The 10,311-nt window shown below is 43.8% G+C and overlaps 1 long non-coding RNA gene across 1 annotated transcript; it reads left to right on the top strand.

Moving 5' to 3' along the window:
• Positions 1-518: 518 nt before the first annotated feature.
• On the top strand, positions 519-9,869 carry LOC135964445 (uncharacterized). The gene is made up of 3 exons (XR_010588146.2): positions 519-644; positions 6,616-6,703; positions 8,420-9,869. It is a non-coding gene; the product is annotated as an uncharacterized lncRNA (long non-coding RNA).
• The last annotated feature ends 442 nt before the right edge of the window (positions 9,870-10,311 follow it).

Here is a 10,311-nt window from a genome sequence, read left to right on the forward strand (position 1 = left end):
AGCTTAGGGAACCCAGGATTGCAGATGCTTCTGCATTTTCTAAGCAGAACTCAAGCTCATAAGCTCAGTTTGCTCACTGGTGAAGTGGGCAGATTGGACTGACAGCTCTAGCTTACAGCTCTGCAACTGCCATCTTGAAATTATTAGTTTTTGAAAAAGGAGCCCCACATGGTCCTTTTGCACTGGGGCCTGCAAATTATGTAGCTAGTTCTGTTCACCTATGAGTGTAAAAGAATCCATTTTATTTTTATTATAAGCAAAAACCATTTAATAAATATTCAAACCTATGGCAACTTGCATTCTCATCTTCACAATTCATTGAACAAATACAGGTCCATGTTTTGCATAGTTGTCATCAGAAAATATACTATTTAGCCCCTTTGCCACTTATTATTTTGCATGTACGCATTTGTCCATGCCTTGATGTAGTTCCCATATTTGTCATTCTTAATCGCTCTATCACGTTCTAGAATGCAAATAGACCATGAGTTTTAAACCAAACCCCAATGGTTGGGCATCTGGGTTGCTTCCAATTTTTAAAAATAGCATTTCTAAGAACAACTAAATACAAATTACTTTCTTTTTTCTCTTTTGGGGAATTTCCTTGGAGTATATTCTCAGAAGTGGAATTCTCAGGTCAAAAGGTAGGAATAACTTTATAGCTCTTAAATATTACTGGATTGTTCTCTTGAAAAACTGAACCAATTTATGGAGCCCTCCTCAGTAGATACATGTAACTGCTTTTAAAGTTCTGAAATAATTATGTTTTACTATGCATATAATGATATCTTAACACTGAAAAGAGCCTCAATGTTCAACAGTAAGGGATTGAGTTTTAAAAGCTTGGTAAGTTTGTATATTTTTTCTATATGATCAGTACAAATCAATTTTTGAAAGCGCCCAAGTCCCCTGGCCTGGCTCATTGTCAGTCCTCGCTCTCAGCCTTGGCCACTCTGTGCTCAACAAGGTGACCTTAAGTATGGATCTCCCACTGGGCAGAAGGCTTTTGCCCGGATCTGCGCTAGAGGCAGAGAGGACAAGCTGGGTCCTGGAGCCACCAGTTCAAGCTGTGCACCTCCATGAACCTCTGGCTTTTACCTGGGAGCTAGGGGTAATAACCAAGTGCCTTGCAGGGTTGAGAAAGTATCTCATATAATAATGTAGAAAGCAGGCTCACGAAACGCCTTCAAGTCAGTTGCTGTCATTATTTTCTGAGAAAGTTGGCTGTGCAGAGCAACTAATCAACACTGACTCGCCCTGTGGAAACTCGGCCATCCTCAGAGAGGAAGAAACAACTGTGAATCCCTATTACATGCTACAAGCTGTGCACCTTCCAGGTGGGAGGATTACAATCTGGTACCCACTCCCACCTCCCCCAAACTTAACAATAATACATATTTATTTAGCAAACATTTAGAAAGCACTTACCATGTGGCAGGTACCCTTCCAAGTGTTTCACCAAATTAACCCACTTAATCATCCTAACAATGTAGTGGGGTAGGAACTGGCCCCATTGTACAGGTGAGAAAACAGAGGCAGAAGAGGCTGAGTGACTCACTCTCACCAAGTCATACAGATGGCTAATGACGGAACCAGGATTCAAGCCAGGCCTTCTAGTTCTAGCTTGTCCTCTAGAGTCCACAGGCGTGTCCTCTAAGCTATACTGTCTCTAAGTGAATCAAGGGACACCAAAACCACAATAGACCCTGGAATCCATTTGAAATAACCCCTAGAGTCTATTTGACGATTCTACTCCAACTCATTCATTTTTAAGATAAGGAAACTGAGGGCTTATCAGCGATGATGACCCACCCAAAAGCACACAGTATGCAGTGGCCAAGCCGGATGGAAACCCAGGCCTCCTTATCCTTGGGGCAGCTCTTCCTACCACATTTCTCTGCAGCCCATCTACAGCCCTTGGATCAGTGACTGGGCAGATCCATTTCTATGGGATAACCCTCACAGCCCTCTTCCCTGAGGGCCCAAGCCAGAGAACTGAGCAATTTCAATGTTGTTAAAAAAGCAGAGTGGACAGGTCAGCCCTGGAAAAATTAAGCTGAGATCAGTGCTTTCTAGAGAAACACCAAACCCACCCTTTGTTCTGGCCAACAGAGCAGTTTTTTCAGGTTGTTTCTGTCCAGAGGGAGTCAAGGGCTAGGCACAAGAAGCAGCTAAATCACATTTCTTTTAAAGAACATAATGCAGAGAGACGGAGGAAAAAGGATTCTCCATCGATCCAGGAGAAGCACTTTCTGCCAGGATGGGTGCCAGGAGGGGCCCTCCCCTGCTCCCTCCCCCCAGTTTTATCCACCCTCTCCCCTCCCGATCCCCGTGCCCAGTCGCCCCCACTCCCACATCAGAACTCCACTTGACTCCTTCTGAGATGAGTACTGTTGCTTCCTCTCCCTCCTCCACCTCTGCTGACGTGCACCTTCTTTGAGCTTCTATGGTTATAAATAAATGATGTCTGGATTGATTAGAGGATCGGCTTTCCCTCTAGCAACAACCCTGAACTCTCATTTCTGAAATCTTGCTGCCCACTAACATCACTCAAGTTTCATTTTGCATTGAGACTTTAGTGGAAAGAGTCCTCACCTGGGAATGCAAGACGATCACTAAACCTGGAGTCAGGAAGTGTGGGTTTGAATCCTGGTCCTGCCACTGACTCTCTACGTCCTTGGGCAAATCACTCAATGATCTGCAACTCAGTTAGCGTCTTTAAAGGGGATGGTAATTTCTGGCCACGTTCCTTACAGAATTATTGAAAGAGGTGAGTAAGTGTGAAAATACAGTAAACTATAATGCCCAATGCAAATGTCAGCGGTAGAGCGGCTCCGCCCTGCAGCTGGCCAGCTCCATGACCCTGACACAGCTCTATTTATTGCCTTACTCTTCACTTTTCACCTCCACATTAGGAATAGTCACACCTACTCTTCCCCAATGCCTTCTAACATTGTTCTGGGGACAAAAATGACACACACATGCAAAGACACTTTTAAACAATAAAATGTTTCTTCTCTCTGATATGAGTGACTTTAAATGATGTTTATGGAGAGTTTTAAGTGAATAATTCAGGATACAAAATTGTGTATGTAGTTTAAAAAAAAAAAAGCAAATCCAGAGACTAAAAGAAAAGATAACAAAATGCTAACAGTAGATGTCTCAGATTTATTAGAATTATCTGCCTTATGAATTTTCTTTTTCCCTACAATGAGCATGTTTAATAATTAACAGAGAATTTTTTAATCAGGCTTTTTTTCAAAGTTGGGAAGTCTTGTTCTCAAGTTGCTCACACAGAGACACACCAAGAGCAGCCAGATGGATGCTGTAAAGCAGTTATGCCCAGTGTGTTAGAAAGGGGGTAGAAGAGGGGCCACCCGCAGAGAGAGACAAGGGGAAGCCACCAGATAAATGGCCAGCCGGGAACCACAGAAGCACCTACCTGTGACTCACATGGGCCATCACAGAAAAGCAGAGCTGGAAGGCAGCTCAGAAACCTTTAGTCATCCACAATTCCCCATCCCCATTTTCCAGATCAAAATTCCAAGGCCAAGACAGGGACAGTGACTCGTCTAAGATGCCAAGTCTCCCATCCCCTAGTACTACAGCCCTTCTGTGCCATCTCTCCGGGACTGTGAACTGTTTGCCTGCCAGGCTGGTGTTTTCTGTTCTTTAGCTGATATTCACCCCCACTTCCCAGTTCACTAGTTGCCATATTCACCAGGGAATCAGAATCACTAATACGGTTGGGCACCATATAATTCAGGATGTGAATCTGCCATACTTCGGTTCAGAAAGTAAGACCATTAAAGATACAGTGGCTGAATAATAAAAATCGCAGAATTCAGGGATTTTAGAGCACTGTTACATTCTCTTGCAGGCGAGGAGGCTGAAGCACAGAGACTTTAACAGCATCCACAAGGTTACACAGCTAGTTTGTGGATGTACCAAGTCACACACCCAGCTCTTTTTACTCCTGATTCAGTGCTCTTTTCCATTCTATTGTGCAACTCCTCAGAAATAAATGAATGAAAGAAACCCAAAAGATGACCATCAGTGTTATAATTTAAGAGCTAATCATTACAGACTGGAATTTCCAAATTATTTGGAACTTATACAAAAGTTAAAGAGTTAATGTCCTAATGTACAAACAATGCCATCGAATAAGTTTTTTAAGTGACAGCCCAATTTTTAAAATGGATAAAGGGTACAGAGGTAATTTATAGAAAAAGAAATACAAGGCTGGGTGCGGTGGCTTGGTCCTGTAATCCCAGTACTTTGGGAAGCCAAAGCGGGCAGATCACAAGGTCAGGAGTTCAAGACCAGCTTGGCCAATATGGTGAAACCCTGTCTCTACTTTAAAAAAATACAAAAATTAGCCGGGCATGGTGGCGTGAGCCTGTAGCCCCAGCTACTCGGGAAACTGAGGCAGAAGAATCGCTTGAACTCGGGAGGTGGAGGTTGCAGTGAGCCGAGATCGCACCACTGCACTCCAGCCTGGGTGACAGAGTGAGAAAGAAAAAGAAAAAGAAATACAAATAGCCAACAAATATATGTTCTATGTTTATAAAACATGTTTGTCATAAGAAATTCAATTCAATAGAAGTAGAATTAGAAAAGGAAGCTTGAGAGACCTTCATTTTTTACATCCTATATTTCTTCATTGTTTAAATTTATTGCTAAAAGCATTTTGACATTTTTAAAAACTGGCCCTCTAAAATATAAAACTCTATAATCACACGATTTCAAAGGTAAACATTTTTTGATGTTTGGAATTATCTTTACCAGTATTTGCCTTTGTCTACCTACAGCACTGACATGCCCCAGCAACAATTAAAGAATAGATTCACACCATTGATCAGATATGTGAAAAAGCCAAAAGTGAAAACAACTTGAAAATATTACATAAAAATATAGGAGAATGTTGTTTTTAGCCTTGGACTGAGAGAGGCCTTGCTAAATAAAACATGATACCTGAAAGCCATAAGGAAAGTAGTTGACAGATTTGACTACTTACAAATGAAAACTTTTACACAACAAAATACTTACAAATAAAGTTAAAAGGCAAATGAAGAGTATGGAAGAAAATGTTTTTAATGTATTTAACACAAAAGGATTAATATTGAACTTTATGTAATAACTTCAAATCAACTATAAAAGACCAGACATCCAATGTACATTAAAATGGATGGAAGTTATAAAGAGTCAATTCAGTTTTAAAAATGAAAAAATAAAATTTAAATGGCTAACAAACGATTTTTAAGATGCTCCACTTCACTTGTAATCAGAATACCCATAAAAAGTTGTTTAAAATTATAATCCATTTATATTATAGAACACTACGGAGGCATTACTTTTTAAATTAAGGTCTACTTGTACGTACAGACATGGAAAGATCTCCAAATGCATTTCTTGGAAAAACATGCTACAAAACAATGGAAATTGTACGATCCCATTCATGTTTAAATGCTTTATATCAGCCAAGCATGGTGGCTCACATCTGTAATCCCAACACCTTAGGAAGCCAAGGAGGGCAGATTGCTTGAACTCAGGAGTTTGTGACCAGCCTGAGCAACATGACGAAAGCCCACCTCTAGTAAAAATACAAAAATTAGCTGAGCATGGTGGTGCATGCCTGTGGTCCCAGCTACTCAGGAGGCTGAGGTGGAAGAATTGCTTGAGCCCAGGATGTCAAGGCTGCAGTAAGCCATGATCATGCTACTGCACTCCAGACTAGGCAACAGAGCCAGACTCTGTCTCAAATAAATAAACAAAGCTTTGTATCTGTTTTCATTTATGTACATATAGCTGTAAATGCATGGGCAAAATCCTGAAAGAGTATACATCAAACTGTTAAGAGTGATGTCCCTCTGGAACAAAGTGAGAATGAAAGAGGTAGCTTTGGAACCAAGGGGACTTTCACCATTTACTTTATTTGCTAATGTGTGCATTGTCTGAATCTTGTAAAACAATATTCCTGTATTCCTGTATTTTAGAAAACAATAAAATAAAACAATAAAGAGGTCATCATGGCTGTGATTTCTGTGAACCAAACTAGCAGGAGTTGTCTAAATTTTAGAACTAATTTCCTGAGATAGAAATGAGACAGGCAACTTTATAGAAGCATCAGAAAGTTTCTTCTAAGTCTATCCTCAGCTTTCTTGGTGCGTAGTCTTGTTTCCACTTGTTCTACCCTCAGGGTGCACTTAGAAATCAAGTCCACTGCTGGCAAGAGAAACGTTCAGGCTCTCATAGAGAAATGTCCCCACCTCTACCTGTTCCCATTTTCACCGCTCCACCACAGCCTCGGGCCAGAGCAAATCTCTGCCTCTAACCAGTCTCCCTGCCCCTGGAACCCTCCTGTCAGAAGGACAGCCTCAGGTCCTTTGCAGCAAAGTCCAGTACAAAGTGAGCTTATGCAACCCCAAAGAGAAGGTCTCCCAGAACCCCTGGTCAATTTCCACTACCCTCACCCAAGGGATGAGAATTTCTCCACCACAAAATGTTAAAAGATGTCAGACTCAGAAAGTCATGCATTCACCAGAATATGTGAGCACCTACTTATGTGCCAGATATTATACAGGGTCTTTCATTTATGGTGCTTCTTTCTTTCAGGCCATACCATAATCCCAGGGTGGGCACTATTGCTTGTGCACATTTTACCAGTGAGAAAACCGGGATCTGAAAGATGACATCACCAAAGGTCAGTTCAGTTCCACAAACATACATTAATCAGGTGCTCCAGGCACGGCCCAAGGTGTTTGGTTTTTATAGAAAAAACAATTGTGCTCCCTACCCTTGAGACTCTCAACAACAATGAAGAAATATTGGCAAAAATATAATACCCTACAGAGAGGCCAGTGTCAGGCACAGCAACTTCCTAATGAAAACCAGCTTGACAGTTTGCCTCAGAAGTATGTAATTTCATCATATTTTGCTGTGTGCAGTTCAGAGATGGAGATAAGCACTGGGTACCATGGAAATACAGGTAACCTAGGCTCAGGGTTCAGCAAAGTCTTCCCCAAAATAGCAAGCTGGGATTTAGACCCATGTCTGTGTGATCCCAAGCCTCATGCCCTTTCCACTATGCCACAGTGCAAAACCCATTTCTCAATGGTGAAGAAATCTCGGGGTGCAGATATACTCAACAAGAGAGGTCAGTCAGACCAGCATATCATAATGAAGACCAACTGGACACAGTCTAACTCAAAATTAGGTCCCGTAATGGGGTACCACAAGAAGACCAGCTTTCCCCTTTAGCTTTGAGCTTGGGAAGTTCAGCTCTTCTTCACTGTACCTCAAGTGCACCCTTGCATTCTGGGGGCTAACACTGCTTTCTCCATGGCTTCCAGAACCCCCCAAGTTCCATGGTACCATCTCCCCTTCCCTGACCATTTACAGGCATCTTCCTTCACTCCTCTCTCTCTGCTTGCAACTTTTGAGCCGGTCCTAATGGCTACTTCTTGCAACCTCAATTCGTTTATCAAGTAGTCTGATCTAATTTCTCCACTCTTCAGCCCTGCCTCTGGGACTTCTCCCAGAGTCCACACAACTAGCAGCCCCCCCCACATCCTGGCCTCCCCCTCTGATATTGGTTGGGCCTGTCATATAATTCTCACTCAGTGGACACATTAGCCCGCCAAGGTACCTCAGCAGGGGCCGCCATGCCACCAGTATCCATGAGTTAACTCATCACTAGTTACTTTCACTACAAAACAAATTTCTGGTTTCCCCTGCCTCAGAGCAGGTACACCTCTCTTCCCGGGTCAGGCTAAGTGCACCAGCCACATAGTGGGCACTTCGAATACCACAAAGGGAGGAGGTTTTCCTCCAATTACAGGCTAATCAGGAGTGGGTCCAGACTACTCTGGGGACTTACAGGGTACTCTCTGCTGTCCCTCTTCCTTTGCATGCCCCTCAACACACAAAGCACATGCCTGCCACACAGACAAAGCCCTAAACAGAGAGGGGCATTGTACTTTGAAACAGTGGAAGTCAGAGCTGGCCACAGAGGCTCTTTCTCCCCCAAATGCAGATGCTAGAGATGCAGCCACTTGGCCGCCTGCCTAGGAAGCTCCCCATCCTCTCCATACCCTGCCCACTTGGGTCCTCCAGGAAACAAGAGCCTGAAAAAAGACAACAGCCACAGGCCACCCCACATCCCCCTCCCCAGCCCAGAAAATCCCATTCGAAGCAGACAGGGCTTTTTAACAAACAATTAGCTTGAATTTTTCATTAGCTGCTGCTTCCTCTGCAGTTCCTGCCTCCACCCCTTTCAAATCTCCAAGCTACGTATATAGCTGGGGAGGCCCCAGTCAGAGGGGAGTCTAGTGGATGTTCGGGTTAAGGCTACCATGAACCCACCTCTGAAGTGGACCCTAATGAAGCTGATTGTGAATTAAATCAATTACCTCCACAGAGCCCATGTGTGGCCTACTTCAGACAGGCATTTCACAGCACAGCCACGAAGCCAATCCTGCCGTGAGAACTCCCGCTCTTCCCCGCTGATGAGGATGACCATGGTAACGAGATGAAGACGAACATGACAAAACTGGTAAAGATAAGGTAGATGCCTTATATCTGTATCTTCTATCATTTGCAATGCCCTTCCACGGGCGGACTCTCATTTTAACTTTGGAACAACTCCATGAGGTCCCTGCGATCCTTATCAGCCTCTGGTTTTTAGAAGAGGAAAGTGAGCTTCAGAAGTGAAGTGACTTTATCTAATGACACAAAACAATCATATGACTGGGGCAGGATTGAGGATATCTTCCGATGGCAATTTCAAGCTGGAATTTCAGAAAAAGGAGGCCGATTAGTTCCCTTTTCTCACTGGGGTCCAGATCTGGAAAACACTGTCTAGATGTGTGGACGGATGGATGCTCAAGTACTGCTACTCTGACCAGTTATTTTGGAGATGGTTGAAAGGTGAGGTGAGACAACAACCTCTCTCTACTGTCGCATCATGAGGTCCTATTGAAAAAAAGAACCTTTCTTTGGTTCTAAACCTATATGCAGACCACGGGGAAGGAGCTCTCACACATACATGTACACTCTGCATGCTGACCTGTGGAGAGGAGGCATCTAGCCTCTTATTCTTGTCTCCATCACCACTGCTAAGGATGTCTACCCATTATCCCAAAGACAGGGCTCTCCCAGGTATACTGCTTGCCCCATGTGAAAGGAAAATAAATCTTGGGCCCCCAAAATTACTAAGCTAAAAGGAAAAAATCAAGATGGGAACCGCTTAGGGCAAACTTGCGCCCCATTCTATTCAAAGTCATCCCCCTTCTCACTGAGATAAATGCATATCTGATTGCTTCCTTTGAAAAGGCTGATCAGAAACTCAAAAGAATGGAACCATTTGTCTCTTATCTACCTATGACCTGGAAGCTCCCTCCCTGCTTCAAGTTGTCCCGACTTTCCGGACCGAACCAATGTACATCTTACATATACTGATTGATGTCTCATGTCACCCTAAAATGTATAAAATCAAACTGTGCCCCTACCACCTTGGGAACATGTCATCAGGACCTCCTGAGGCTGTGTCACAGGTGCATCCTTAACCTTGGCAAAATCAACTTTCTAAATTGACTGGCACCTGTCTCAGACATTTGGGGTTCACACCCTTTAGGACCAGCAGGAAGGCAGACTGTCCTGGAAGGAGGAAGAAAGGCCACCTCTCCAGCCCTGCTCCCCACACCCTAAAGAGAGGGCCACCTGCCCACCTGTCACCCCCTGTCAGATCTGCCTCATGCCTGAGTTGGTTCCAAGTCACCTCTGGGCCCAGGGTAGGAGCAGAAGAGCTAGTCATCTTCAGGTTCACCTGTTTCTTCCTTGGCACCTAATAAATGCTTGATAAACAATCATTTATAAAGGAAGGGGGCTGGCCACGGTGGCTCATGCCTGTAATCCCAGCACCTGGGAGGCTAGGGAGGGCCAGTCACGAGGTCAGGAGTTTGAGACCAGGCTGGCCAACATAGTGAAACCCCGTCTCTATTAAAAATACAAAAAATTAGCTGGGTGTGGTGGTGGGTGCCTGTAATCCAAGCTACTTGGGAGGCTGAGGCAGGAGAATCGCTTGAACCCAGGAGGTGGAGGTTGCAGTGAGCCAAGATTGCGCCACTGCAGTCTAGCTCAGGCTTGGATCAGGAGATCCAAGGCTCTATCTCAAAAAAAAAAAAAAAAAAGAAAAAGAAAAAAAAAAGAAGGAAGGAAGGGAGGGAGGGAGGGAAGGTGTGTAGGTAGAGTAGGTAGGTCAGTCAGTCAGGGAGAAAGTCACAGCTCCCACTCCCACCACACAGTCTCCTC

This window comes from Macaca fascicularis, chromosome 1 (genome assembly GCF_037993035.2).
Source record: "Macaca fascicularis isolate 582-1 chromosome 1, T2T-MFA8v1.1".
NCBI classification, from domain to species: domain Eukaryota; kingdom Metazoa; phylum Chordata; class Mammalia; order Primates; family Cercopithecidae; genus Macaca; species Macaca fascicularis.